The sequence below is a fragment of the Salmo salar genome, chromosome ssa20 (genome assembly GCF_905237065.1).
Source record: "Salmo salar chromosome ssa20, Ssal_v3.1, whole genome shotgun sequence".
NCBI lineage: Eukaryota > Metazoa > Chordata > Actinopteri > Salmoniformes > Salmonidae > Salmo > Salmo salar.
Window position 1 is genome coordinate 66766243 of NC_059461.1, and position 14987 is coordinate 66781229.

The following is a 14987-nucleotide window of genomic DNA, read 5'->3' on the forward strand; positions in this document are numbered from 1 at the left end:
CTGTACAATATTAACCTCCTTTGTTCTGTGGCTCAGCATGGAGCTCTCTAGTGACTGGTACACTGGTATCAATAATACATCCATGCAGTTGTCTTTCAATACTGTCTCAAGTCGTTCTGAAAACCTCTGCTTGAGATACTGTTATGTAAGAACATTTAGGGTTTTTGAGAACACAGGCGCCTGGGAGCAGAAATATATGAAGATGATTGGGTGGTTTCTTTTATATTGGGTAAAAATAGCACGAGAAGAACAGACCATGCCTTATTAAAGTCAGTAGAATGTCACTGGACTTCAAAGGGACATTCTTTCTGGACACCGTTACTTAGTGTGTATGATGGGTTCTGGGACTGTTGGTAATTAGGGATTGGGCAAGACGGTGTATGATAAGCAATTTTTTTATTTAACTAGGCAAGTCGGTTAAGAACAAATTCTTATTTACAATGACGGCCTACCCGGACAATGCTGGGCCAATTGTGCACCTCCCTATGGGACTCCCAATCACAGCCAGATGTGATACAGCCTGGATTTGAACCAGGGACTGTAGTGACGCCTCTTTCATTGAGATGCAGTGCCTTAGACAACTGCACCACTCAGGAGCCAAAAATACTCCTCTCTCTCCCAAATGTCCACAGGGACCCACAAAGATTGGGGATAATCCATCAGAATGTAGAGCAAAGCAGTTAAGCAGTGGGGGGGCATTGTTAAAAAAAAAAAAAATGTGCATGCTTGTTTGTGTTGTGGATTAGGGTATTTTTATGAATCACAATCCCTCAGTGCTCCTCTCCCAGCATGGCTCAGTTAGACTACTGAAAGGCCATTTCACATACAGTATGTCTCTGTATAGAATGTTTTTCAATCTATAGTTTATTTCCCATTAGTATAGGAACAGAAATAGACAAACATCCACAGATGTTTTTATATCTGGCAGCGTTGGTCAATTTCACTTCAATTACAGTCAATTCAGAAGGTAGACTAAAATTCTAATTCTATTCAATGCTTTTCAATGAGGAACCATTTTCAATAATTTTTTTATTGACTGGATTTGAAATGGAATTGACCCCAACCCTGATCAGTTGTATATGATGGGATTAGAGATATGAGAACTGATCTGCTGACTAAAGATTCATATAGAAAAGGTCAAACATGAATCCACTTCAGCATCATACACACAGTAAGAATATAAAATACCACAATGTTTATCAATGGCAGATGATGGGATTATGAATTTAATGTGATCTGATATACAGCATCAGTCAAAAGTTTGGACACCTACTCATTCCATTGTAGAATAATAGTGAAGACATCAAAACTATGAAATAACAAATGGAATCATGTAAAATATATTTTGATTTAACACTTTTTGGGTTACTCCATGATTCCATATGTGTTATTTCATAGTTGTGATGTCTTCACTATTATTCTACAACATAGAAAATAGTAAAAATAAAGATGAACCCTTGAATGAATAGTTGTGTCCAAACCTTTGACTGGTACTGTAGATTAGATTATAAATCAAACATGAATGTCATCACGGAGAGAATTTGCAGAGATGATCCCATGTACTGTTGACTAAATACTCCGGAGTCAGTTACCATGTGGAGGATGACAAGGAACACACACATGCTTATTACCAGTTGGCCAGATACTGGTTAGATGAGTAACAGAGGCCTATTGAACTTGCTCCATATGTGGATGTTTGACTTGATAGAAGGCACCATCTAGTGGCTGTTACATAGCATTTATCCTTCTGCCCAGTGATGAGTTAGTTATATGTAGGATCCACAGATAATAATGCCATTAGGCCACACAGAAGCTATCACAATGGAGCTTTTTTTTTGTCTCAGACTCTTATCTAGCTCAAGCATGACTCAAAATTTGAACACTAGGAAATGAATTCACAATCTATCACAATTGAAGAGGTCCTGTGTGACTAAATTGGTAAGAGCATACTGCCAGGGTGGTGGGTTTGATTTCCGCGGGGTGCTACACCCACCCATAGGAAAAAAATATATGCACTCACTGATGTAAGTTGCTTTGGATAAAAGTGTATGCTAAATGGATTTCATATTAACAGAACTCTCAGCAAATCACTGGCTGTTGACAGACATGTTCAGCCTAACGAAACACAATGTCACGTCCTGACCAGTAAAGGGGTCATTTGTAATTGTAGTATGGTCAGGGGGTGTTTGTTTTGTGTGTTTTTTTTTTTTTTTGGTTCTAGGGGATTTTGGTTGTAGTTTTCTATTTCTATGTTTCTTTTTCTATGTGTGGCCAGGTATGGCTTCCAATCAGAGGCAGGTGTCTTTCGTTGTCTCTGATTGGAAGCCATACTTAGGCAGCCTGTTTTTCCTGTGTTTTGGTAGGTGGTTATTTTCTGTATAGCCTGGATGCCTTGTGGAACTGTTTTTTGTCGTTTGTTTATTTTGTTTAAGTGTTTTCATCGATTAAATTAAGTATGAGCACTTTACCCGCTGCGCCTTGGTCCTATCCTTACGACCCCTATGACACACATAAAACATACCAGTCAAAAGTTTGGGCACACCTACTCATTCAAGGGTTTTTCTTTATTTTTACTATTTTCTACGTTGTAGAATAATAGTGAAGACATCAACACTATGAAATAACACATATGAAATCCCGTAGTAACCAAAACAAGTGTTAAATAAATCAAAATGTATTTTATATTTGATATTCTTCAAAGTAGCCACCCTTTGCCTTGATGACAGCTTTGCCAGCTCTTGGCATTCTCTCAACCAGCTTCACCTGGAATGCTTTTCCAAAAATGTTGAAGGAGTTCCTATATATGCTGAGCACTTGTTGGCGCAATAAAAATTTGGCCCGCAGTTGAATATATTTGATGATCCCTGATGTAAGCAAAAAAAAAAGTGAAATTATAGGATGGGCAACTGGACCCGCAGCCCCCCTTTTGTAGGCCCGCGGATCACCCCCCCCCACATCACAGCAGCCGCCTCCCCCCCTTCAGAGTTAGAATAGTAGAATACACAAGGTGCAATTTCAAAATTTTGGTTGTGCATCAGCAGTTTTTCTCTTATGTCAGTCTGACAGTCACTCAGTTAGCCCATCAGCTACAATGTTTTAGATTGGTAAATTAGTCTAGCCAGCTATCAGCTAGAGTCAATTGGAGGTGTACCTGTGGATGTATTTCAAGGCCAACCTTCAAACTCAGTACCTCTTTGCTTGACATCATGGGAAAATCTAAAGAAATCAGCCAAGATCTCAGAAAAACATTGTAGACCTCCACAAGTGTGGTTCATCCTTGGGAGCAATTTCAAAACGCCTGAAGGGACCACGTTCATCTGTACAAACAATAGTACGCAAGTATAAACACCATGGGACCATGGGATGCGTTCTGTCTCCTAGAGATGAACGTGCTTTGGTGCAAACAGTGCAAATCAATCCCAGAACAACAGTAAAGGACCTTGTGAAGATGCTGGGGGAAACAGGTACAAAAGTATCTACACTGCTCAAAAAAATAAAGGGAACACTAAAATAATACATCCTAGATCTGAATGAATGAAATAATCTTATTCAATACTTTTTTCTTTACATAGTTGAATGTGCTGACAACAAAATCACACAAAAATAATCAATGGAAATCCAATTTATCAACTCATGGAGGTCTGGATTTGGAGTCACACTCAAAATTAAAGTGGAAAACCACACTACAGGCTGATCCAACTTTGATGTAATGTCCTTAAAACAAGTCAAAATGAGGCTCAGTAGTGTGTGTGGCCTCCACGTGCCTGTATGACCTCCCTACAATGCCTGGGCATGCTCCTGATGAGGTGGCGGATGGTCTCCTGAGGGATCTTCTCCCAGACCTGGACTAAAGCATCCGCCAACTCCTGGACAGTCTGTGGTGCAACGTGGCGTTGGTGGATGGAGCGAGACATGATGTCCCAGATGTGCTCAATTGGATTCAGGTCTGGGGAACGGGCGGGCCAGTCCATAGCATCAATGCCTTCCTCTTGCAGGAACTGCTGACACACTCCAGCCACATGAGGTCTAGCATTGTCTTGCATTAGGAGGAACCCAGGGTCAACCGCACCAGCATATGGTCTCACAAGGGGTCTGAGGATCTCATCTTGGTACCTAATGGCAGTCAGGCTACCTCTGGCGAGCACATGGAGGGCTGTGCGGCCCCCCAAAGAAATGCCACCCCACACCATGACTGACCCACCGCCAAACCGGTCATGCTGGAGGATGTTGCAGGCAGCAGAACGTTCTCCATGGCGTCTCCAGACTCTGTCACGTCTGTCACATGTGCTCAGTGTGAACCTGCTTTCATCTGTGAAGAGCACAGGGCGCCAGTGGCGAATTTGCCAATCTTGGTGTTCTCTGGCAAATGCCAAACGTCCTGCATGGTGTTGGCCTGTAAGCACAACCCCCACCTGTGGACGTCGGGCCCTCATACCACCCTCATGGAGTCTGTTTCTGACTGTTTGAGCAGATACATGCACATGTGTGGCCTGCTGGAGGTCATTTTGCGGGGCTCTGGCAGTGCTCCTCCTGCTCCTCCTTGCACAAAGGCAGAGGTAGCGGTCCTGCTGCTGGGTTGTTGCCCTCCTACGGCCTCCTCCACGTCTCCTGATGTACTGGCCTGTCTCCTGGTAGCGCCTCCATGCTCTGGACACTACGCTGACAAACACAGCAAACCTTCTTGCCACAGCTCGCATTGATGTGCTATCCTGGATGAGCTGCACTACCTGAGCCACTTGTGTGGGTTGTAGACTCCGTCTCATGCTACCACTAGAGTGAAAGCACCGCCAGCATTCAAAAGTGACCAAAACATCAGCCAGGAAGCATAGGAACTGAGAAGTGGTCTGTGTTCCCCACCTGCAGAACCACTCCTTTATTGGGGGTGTCTTGCTAATTGCCTATAATTTCCACCTGTTGTCTATTCCATTTGCACAACAGCATGTGACATTTATTGTCAATCAGTGTTGCTTCCTAAGTGGACAGTTTGATTTCACAGAAGTGTGATTGACTTGGAGTTACATTGTGTTGTTTAAGTGTTCCCTTTATTTTTTTGAGCAGTATATATCCACAGTAAAATGAGTCCTATATCGACATAACCTGAAAGGCCGCTCAGCAAGGAAGAAGCCACTGCTCCAGAACCGCCACGAAAAAGCCAGACTACGGTTTGCAACTGCACATGGGGCCAAAGATCGTACTTTTGGAGAAATGTCCTCTGGTTTGAAGAAACAAAAATACAAATGTTTAGACATAATGACCATCGTTATGTTTGGAGCTAAAAGGGGAAGGCTTGCAAGCCTAATAACACCATCCCAACCGTGAAGCACAGGGTTGGCAGCATCATGTTGTGGGGATGCTTTCCTGCAGGAGGGACTGCTGCACTTCACAAAATAGATGGCATCATGAGGGAGGTAAATTATGTGGATATATTGAAGCAATATCTCAAGACATCATTCAGAAAGTAAATTTTGGTCGCAAATGGATCTTCCAAATGGACAATGACCCCAAGCATACTTACAAAGTTGTGGCAAAATAGCTTAAGGGCAACAAAGTCAAGGTATTGGAGTGGCCATCACAAAGCCCTGACCTCAATCCTATAGAAAATTTGTGGGCAGAACTGAAAAAGCATGTGCGAGCAAAGAGGCCTACAAACCTGACTCAGTTACACCATCTCTGTCAGGAGGAATGGGCCAAAATTCACCCAACTTATTATGGGAAACTTGTGGAAGGCTACCCAAAATGTTTGACCCAAGTTAAACAATTTAAAGGCAATGCTACCAAATACTAATTGTGTGGATGTAAACTTCTGACCCACTGGGAATGTGATGAAAGAAATAAAAGCTTAAATAAATAATTCTCTCTAATATTATTCTGACATTTCACATTCTTAAAATAAAGTGGTGATCCTAACTGACCTTAAGACAGGGAATTTTTACCAGGATTAAATGTCAGGAATTGTGAAAAACTGAGTTTAAATGTATTTGGCTAAGGTGTATGTAAACTTCCAACTTCAACTGTATATTCTTTGTATATTAGATAAAGAGCAAAACAAATATACTTTGAATACACCTTAAAAGTACATTTTATGTATATTTCTTATAATTTAGAAGTGTACTAAAATGGTATTTGAATTAGAATTCCAGATTTTTGTTTTTACATATTTAGTATAGTTATGTGTTTCAAGTATACTTTTACAAATACACTTCTACTCATTAACCACATTAGCTATTGTAAGTAGCCATGTAAAGGTGACCTTGAATGACCAAGGCATCTTCTCAGCAACTGTTACCATACTATTTATTAAACAGTTGTGGCTGGAGCAACAATTTACAAGTAACATACAGTGCATTCAGAAAGTATTCAGACCGCTTCCCTTTTTCCACATTTTGTTACATTACAGCCTTATTCAAAAATAGATTAAAAACAATATTCTCATCAGTCTACACACAATACCCCATAATGACAAAGCAAAAACAGGTTTTGAGAAATGTAGGTACATTTATTAAAAATAAAAAACAGAATTACCTTATTACCACATAAGTAGTCAGACCATTTGCTATGAGACTTGAAATTGAGCTCAGGTGCATCCTGTTTCCATTGATCATCTTTGAGATGTTTCTACAACTTGATTGGAGTCCACCTGTGGTAAATTCAATTGATTGGACATCATTTGGAAAGGCACACACCTGTCTGTATAAAGTCCCACAGTTGACAGTGCATGTCAGAACAAAAACCAAGCCATGAAGTTGAAGGAATTGTCCGTAGAGCTCTGAGACAGGATTGTGTCGAGGAACAGATCTGCGGAAGGGTACCAAAACATTTATGCAGCATTGAAGAACACAGTGGCCTCAATCATTCTTAAACGGAAGAAGTTTGGAGCCACCAAGACTCTTCCTAGAGCTGGCTGCCTGGCCAAACTGAGAAATCAAGGGAGAAGGGCCTTGGTCAGGGAGGTGACCAAGAACCTGATTTCACTCTGACAGAGCTCCAGAGTTCCTCTGTGGAGATAGGAGAACCTTCCAGGAGGACAACCATCTCTGCAGCACTCCACCAATCAGGCTTTTATGGTAGAGTGGCCAGACGGAAGCCACTCCTCAGTAAAAGGCACATGACAGCTCGCTTGGAGTTTGCCAAAGCCCCTAAAGGACTCTCAGAACTTGAGAAAAAGATTCTCTGGTCTGATGAAGCCAAGAATGAACTCTTTGGCCTGAATGCCAAATGTTACGTCTAGAGGAAACCTCACATCATAGCTACGGTGCTGTGGGGATGTTTTTCAGTGGCAAGGAGTGGGAGACTACTCAGGATCAAGGGAATGATGAACGGAGCAAAGTACAGAGAGATCCTTGATGAAAACCTCTTCCAAAGTGCTCAGGACCTCAGACTGGGTCGAAGGTTCACCTTCCAACAGGACAACGACCCTAAGCACACAGCCAAGACAACGCAGGAGTGGCTTCGGGACAAGTCTCTGAATGACCTTGAGTGGCCCAGCCAGAGCCCGGACTTGAACCTGATCGAACATCTCTGGATACCTGAAAATAGCTGTGCAGCGACGCTCCCCATCCAACCCGACAGAGCTTGAGATCTGAGAAGAATGGAAGAAACTCCCCAAATATAGGTGTGCCAAGCTTGTAGTGTCATACCCAAGAAGATTCAAGGCTGCAATCGCTTCAAGGGGCTTCAACAAAGTACTGAGAAAAGGGTCTGAATACTTATGTAAATGTGATATTTCAGTTATGTAAATGTTTATCATTATGGGGTAATGTGTGTAGATTGATGAGGGAAAAAATCAATTTAATCCATTTTAGAATAAGGCTGTAACGTAACAAAATGTGGAAAAAGTCAAGAGGTCTGAATACTTTCCAAATGCACTGTATATGATACCTGTGCACCAGTGGCATTTCACACTTTAGTTGTTCACAGTACAGTAATAAATTAACATTTCATTGTAATGTGTAATTAAAAGTACAATATTATTCAATTTGAAAACTTACATCAAAATATTTGAATAAGGTAAATATTAGAACAATATAATATTACAAATCACAACTTCAGCTGCAGAAAAGGATGCACATGGGTTTTTGAAAGTATACTTAAAATATATTTTGTGGAGATTTAAGTTAACCTGTTGGGGCTACAGGTTAGCAATGAACCCCGAGACGGGATTGCTAACAAGGCTGGAAATTCAAAACATCAAAAATCTAATAATTTCAATTTCTCAAACAATCAACTATTTTACACAATTTAAAAGATAAACATCTCCTTAATCTAACCACATTGTTCGATTTTCAAAGAGGCTTTACGGCAAAAGCATAAAGTTAGATTATGTTAGGACAGTACATAGCCACAAAAGTACAAACATCCAGTTTCAATTCAAGGTCAGGCGTCACCAAAAGCAGAAACCAGCTAAAATTATGCACCAACCTTTGACAATCTCCATCAGATGACACTCCTAGGACATTATGTTATACAATACATGCATTTTTTGTTCCATCAAGTTCATATTTATATCCAAAAACAGCATTTTACAGTAGCGTGAAATTCAGATTTTTTCTTCTCTGAAATGCTTCTGGTGAACATAACAAAATTACTATTCGAAAACATTGGTAAATTATAATATTGTCATTCAAAGAATAATATATTATCATCTCGTAATTGCTACCGAATGGCCAGATCTCAAAATAACTTTACTGGGAAATCACATTTTGCAATAAACGGGGTGCTATGCTAAGAACAATAAGCTATGCTATACAGTTAGCATCATCTAATATCGATAATAACATTTTAAATATCCCCTTACCTTTGATTATTTCCATCAGAAGGCACTGCCAGGAATCCCAGGTCCAGAACAAATGTGGTTTCTTTTGACAAAGTTCATAATTTATGTCCAAATAACACCAAGTAGTTAGCGTTCATTATGCTCCCACAAAACGTTCAAACATGTCAAACGTTGTTTAGCATTAATCTTTTGGTCCATTTTTAACGTTAAACATCAGTAATATTTTCACACAACCTATCCTATGTCTAGATAAACAATTATGACAAACTCACGCTTCTCAGATTTATGCGCAGGCGCAAAAAAATGAAGTGACGACATGTCAACTTCCCTGCATTCTAATTTGCTCTCTGTTTATCATAGACGCTTCAAACAACTTTATAAAGATCGTTGACATCTAGTGGAAGCCATAGGAGTTGCGAAATGAATCCTTTCTCACTATGGTATCTATAAAACAATGACACTAAATAGTACAGTCACAAAATTCACATTTTTTTTTAATCTATTTTTCACAGGTTTTTGCCTGCAATATGAGTTTTGTTATACTTACAGACACCATTCAAACTGTTTTAGAAAATTCAGAGTGTTTTCTATCCGAATGTGTTAATAATATGCATATCCTAGCTTCTGAGTTGGTGTAGGAGGCAGTTAAAAATGGGCACATATTTTTTTCAAAATTTCTCAATACTGCCCCCTAGCCCCAACTATTTTCTTGTGATATGAAAAAGTATACTCTCAGGAAGCATGTTCCTCAGCTGTGGATATTTCCTTGTGTTGAATAGACACAATAATTGTGTAACGCCCTGGCCATAGAGAGGGTTTTTTTGTTCTTTATTTTGGTTACGCCAGGGTGTTACATTGGGTGGGCGTTCTATGTTCGTTTTCTAGTTTTTTTGTATTTCTTTGTTTTGGGCCGTGTGTGGCTCCCAATCAGGCACAGCTGAAGTTCGTTGTTGCTAATTGGGAGTCACACATAAGGAGCATGTTTTTCCTTTGGGTTTTGTGGGTAATTGTTTCAGTTTAGTGTTTTGCACCTGGCAGGACTGTTTGGCTGTCGCTTGTCTTGTCTTGTTTTGTTTTGTTTTGTTTTGTATAGTGTACTTTCTGTTATTAAATTCAATGATGAACACTAACTCCGCTGCACCTTGGTCTACTCTCTCTCTCTCCCGATAGCCGTTACAAATTGTCAACTTTCTCTGCACTCTTCTGAACAGGAATTCAGAAAGAACTTCAAAACTCCTCATTGGCACTGAAACTACAGTGCCTTGCATAAGTATCCATACCCCTCTTCACATTTTATTGTTAGAAAGTGGGATTAAAATAGATTTAATTGTAAAAAAAAATTTGTCAGCAATCTACACAAAATACTCTGTAATGTCAAAGTGGAATATTTTTTACAAATATTTGTAAATATTAATAGAAATTAAATAACTAAAATATAGTCGTTGCATAAGTATTCAGCTCCCTGAATGTTAGAAACACCTTTGGCAGTGATGACAGCGGTGAGTATTCTTGGGTAAGTCTATAAGAGCTTTACACACCTGGATTGTGCACTATTAGCCAAGTATTCTTTGGTTAGACAGCAATTTTCAAGTCTTGCTATAGATTTTAAAGAGATTGAAGACAAAGCTGTTACTTGGCCACTCAGGAACATTCACTGTCTTCTTGGTAAGCAATTCCAGTGTAGATTTGGCCTTGTGTTGTAGGTTATTACCCAGCTGAAAAGTGAATTCCTCTATCAGTGGCTGATGTAAAGCAGACTGAAGCAAGTCTTACCCTACGATTTTGCCTGTGCTTAGCTCCATCCCAGTTACTTATCAAGAAGAATGTGAATGTTCCTGAGTGGCAAAGTAACAGCTTTGACTTCAAGCTCTTTAAAATCTATAGCAAGACTTGAAAATTGCTGTCTAACCAAAGAATAATTGGCTAATAGTGCACAATCCAGGTGTGTAAAGCTCTTATAGCATACCCATACCATGATGCAGCCACCACCATGCTTGAAAATAGGTAGGCAGTTACTCAGTGATGTGTAGGCTAGTAGCTTACCACCCTGCATCCCACTGCTGGCTTGCTTCTGAAGCTATGCAGGGTTGTCCTGGTCAGTCCCTGGATGGGAGACCAGTTGGTGTTGGAGGGCCAGTATGAGGCACCCTTTCCTCTGGTCTAAAAACATATCTCAATGCCCCAGGGCAATGATTGGGGACATTGCCCTGTGTAGGGTGCTGTCTTTTGGATGGGATGTTAAATGGGTGTCTTGACTCTCTGAGGTCATTAAAGATGCCATGGCACTTATATTGTAAGAGTAGGAGTGTTAACCCCGGTATCCTGGCTAAATTCCCAATCTCTCTCTCATACCATCATGGTCACCTAATCATCTCCAGCTTACAATTGACTCATTCATCCCCCCTCCTCTCCCCTGTAACCATTCCCCAGGTTGTTGCTGTAAATGAGAATGTGTTCTCAGTTAACTTACCTGGTAAAATAAGGGTTAAATAAAATGTGTTGTGTTGGATTTGCCCCAAACATAAGACTTTGCGTTTAGTGCAAAAAGTGTATTCATTTGTTGTGTTTTTTCCCCAGTATTACTTTAGTGCCTTGTTGCATACAAGGTGCATGTTTTGGAATATTTGTATTCTGTATATTTGTTTTCTTCTTTTCACTCTATCATTTAAGTCATTATTGTAGAGACACTACAATGTTGTTGATCCATCCTCAGTTTTCTCCCATCACAGCCATTGAACTCTGTAACTGTTTTAAAATCACCAATGGCCTGATGGTAACATCCCTGAGCAGTTTCATATCTTTGATGTATCTGGGAGGTTTAATACATAATCCACAGCATACTGTAATTATTAACTTGACCATGCTTAAGGAGATGCTCAATGTCTGATTTATATTGTTACCCATCTACCAATCACTGCACTTCTTTATGAGGTTCCCTGGTCTTTGTAGTTGAATCCGTGCTTGCAATTCAATACTTGACTGAGGGACTTTACAAATGTTGTATGAATGGGGGACAGAGGAAGGGTTAGTCATTCAAGAATGATGTCTACTACTTTTATTTCACACGGAGTGATTCCATGTAACATATATTTTTACAACTTTTTCTTCCACTTTGACATTACAGAGTATTTGCAGTTCATTGTTGACAAAATATGACAATTAAATTAATTTGAATCCCACTTTGTAACACAATACAGTGTGAAGAAATCCAAGGGGTATAAATACTTTTGCAAGTTACTCTACACTTATAGTGTACTTGATTACTCTCAAGCAGTTACATTTTTTTTTAAATCGACACTTCAACTTAAAAACAACTCCAAATGTATTTTGAATGAATATATTAAATTACAATTAAAGTGTTTGAAATTGAAGTACAGTTGTAATCATTTACATTTAAGTCATTTAGCAGACGCTCTTATCCAGAGCGACTTACAAATTGGTACATTCACCTTATAATATCCAGTGGAACAACCACTTTACAATAGTGCATCTAAATCTTTTAAGTGGGGGGGGGGGGGTTAGAAGGATTACTTTATCCTATCCCAGGTATTCCTTAAAGAGGTGGGGTTTCAGGTGTCTCCGGAAGGTAGTGATTGACTCCGCTGTCCTGGCGTCGTGAGGGAGCTTGTTCCACCATTGGGGTGCCAGAGCAGCAAACAGTTTTGACTGGGCTGAGCGGGAACTGTGCTTCCTCAGAGGTAGGGAGGCGAGCAGGCCAGAGGTGGATGAACGCAGTGCCCTTGTTTGGGTGTAGGGCCTGATCAGAGCCTGAAGGTACGGAGGTGCCGTTCCCCTCACAGCTCCGTAGGCAAGCACCATGGTCTTGTAGCGGATGCGAGCTTCAACTGGAAGCCAGTGGAGAGAGCGGAGGAGCGGGGTGACGTGAGAGAACTTGGGAAGGTTGAACACCAGACGGGCTGCGGCGTTCTGGATGAGTTGTAGGGGTTTAATGGCACAGGCAGGGAGCCCAGCCAACAGCGAGTTGCAGTAATCCAGACGGGAGATGACAAGTGCCTGGATTAGGACCTGCGCCGCTTCCTGTGTGAGGCAGGGTCGTACTCTGCGAATGTTGTAGAGCATGAACCTACAGGATCGGGTCACCGCCTTGATGTTAGTGGAGAACGACAGGGTGTTGTCCAGGGTCACGCCGAGGCTCTTAGCACTCTGGGAGGAGGACACAAGGGAGTTGTCAACCGTGATGGCGAGATCATGGAACGGGCAGTCCTTCCCCGGGAGGAAGAGCAGCTCCGTCTTGCCGAGGTTCAGCTTGAGGTGGTGATCCGTCATCCACACTGATATGTCTGCCAGACATGCAGAGATGCGATTTGCCACCTGGTTGTCAGAAGGGGGAAAGGAGAAGATTAATTGTGTGTCGTCTGCATAGCAATGATAGGAGAGACCATGTGAGGATATGACAGAGCCAAGTGACTTGGTGTATAGCGAGAATAGGAGAGGGCCTAGAACAGAGCCCTGGGGGACACCAGTGGTGAGAGCACGTGGTGCGGAGACAGATTCTCGCCACGCCACCTGGTAGGAGCGACCTGTCAGGTAGGACGCAATCCAAGCGTGGGCCGCGCCGGAGATGCCCAGCTCGGAGAGGGTGGAGAGGAGGATCTGATGGTTCACAGTATCAAAGGCAGCAGATAGGTCTAGAAGGATGAGAGCAGAGGAGAGAGAGTTAGCTTTAGCAGTGCGGAGAGCCTCCGTGACACAGAGAAGAGCAGTCTCAGTTGAATGCCCAGTCTTGAAACCTGACTGATTAGGATCAAGAAGGTCATTCTGAGAGAGATAGCAAGAGAGCTGGCCAAGAATGGCACGTTCAAGAGTTTTGGAGAGAAAAGAAAGAAGGGATACTGGTCTGTAGTTGTTGACATCGGAGGGATCGAGTGTAGGTTTTTTCAGAAGGGTTGCAACTCTCGCTCTCTTGAAGACGGAAGGGACGTAGCCAGCGGTCAAGGATGAGTTGATGAGCGAGGTGAGAAGGTCTCCGGAAATGGTCTGGAGAAGAGAGGAGGGGATAGGGTCAAGTGGGCAGGTTGTTGGGCGGCCGGCCGTCACAAGACGCAAGATTTCATCTGGAGAGAGAGGGGAGAAAGAGGTCAAACCACAGGGTAGGGCAGTGTGAGCAGGACCAGCGGTGTCGTTTGACTTAGCAAACGAGGATCGGATGTCGTCAACCTTCTTTTCAAAATGGTTGACGAAGTCATCCGCAGAGAGGGAGGAGGGGGGGAGGGGGAGGAGGATTCAGGAGGGAGGAGAAGGTAGCAAAGAGCTTCCTAGGGTTAGAGGCAGATGCTTGGAATTCAGAGTGGTAGAAAGTGGCTTTAGCAGCAGAGACAGAAGAGGAAAATGTAGAGAGGAGGGAGTGAAAGGATGCCAGGTCCGCAGGGAGTCGAGTTTTCCTCCATTTCCGCTCGGCTGCCCGGAGCCCTGTTCTGTGAGCTCGCAGTGAGTCGTCGAGCCACGGAGCAGGAGGGGAGGACCGAGCCGGCCTGGAGGATAGGGGACAGAGAAAATCAATGGATGCAGAGAGGGAGGTGAGGAGGGTTGAGGAGGCAGAATCAGGAGATAGGTTGGAGAAGGTTTGAGCAGAGGGAAGAGATGATAGGATGGAAGAGGAGAGAGTAGCGGGAGAGAGAGAGAGCGAAGGTTGGGACGGCGCAATACCATCCGAGTAGGGGCAGAGTGAGAAGTGTTGGATGAGAGCGAGAGGGAAAAGGATACAAGGTAGTGGTCGGAGACTTGGAAGGGAGTTGCAATGAGATTAGTGGAAGAACAGCATCTAGTAAAGATGAGGTCAAGCGTATTGCCTGCCTTGTGAGTAGGGGGGAAGGTGAGAGGGTGAGGTCAAAAGAGGAGAGGAGTGGAAAGAAGGAGGCAGAGAGGAATGAGTCAAAGGTAGACGTGGGGAGGTTAAAGTCACCCAGAACTGTGAGAGGTGAGCCATCCTCAGGAAAGGAACTTATCAAGGCGTCAAGCTCATTGATGAACTCTCCAAGGGAACCTGGAGGGCGATAAATGATAAGGATGTTAAGCTTGAAAGGGCTGGTAACTGTGACGGCATGGAATTCAAATGAGGAGATAGACAGATGGGTCAGGGGAGAAAGAGAGAATGTCCACTTGGGAGAGATGAGGATTCCAGTGCCACCACCCCGCTGGCTCGATGCTCTAGGGGTATGCGAGAACACGTGGGCAGACGAGGAGAGAGCAGTAG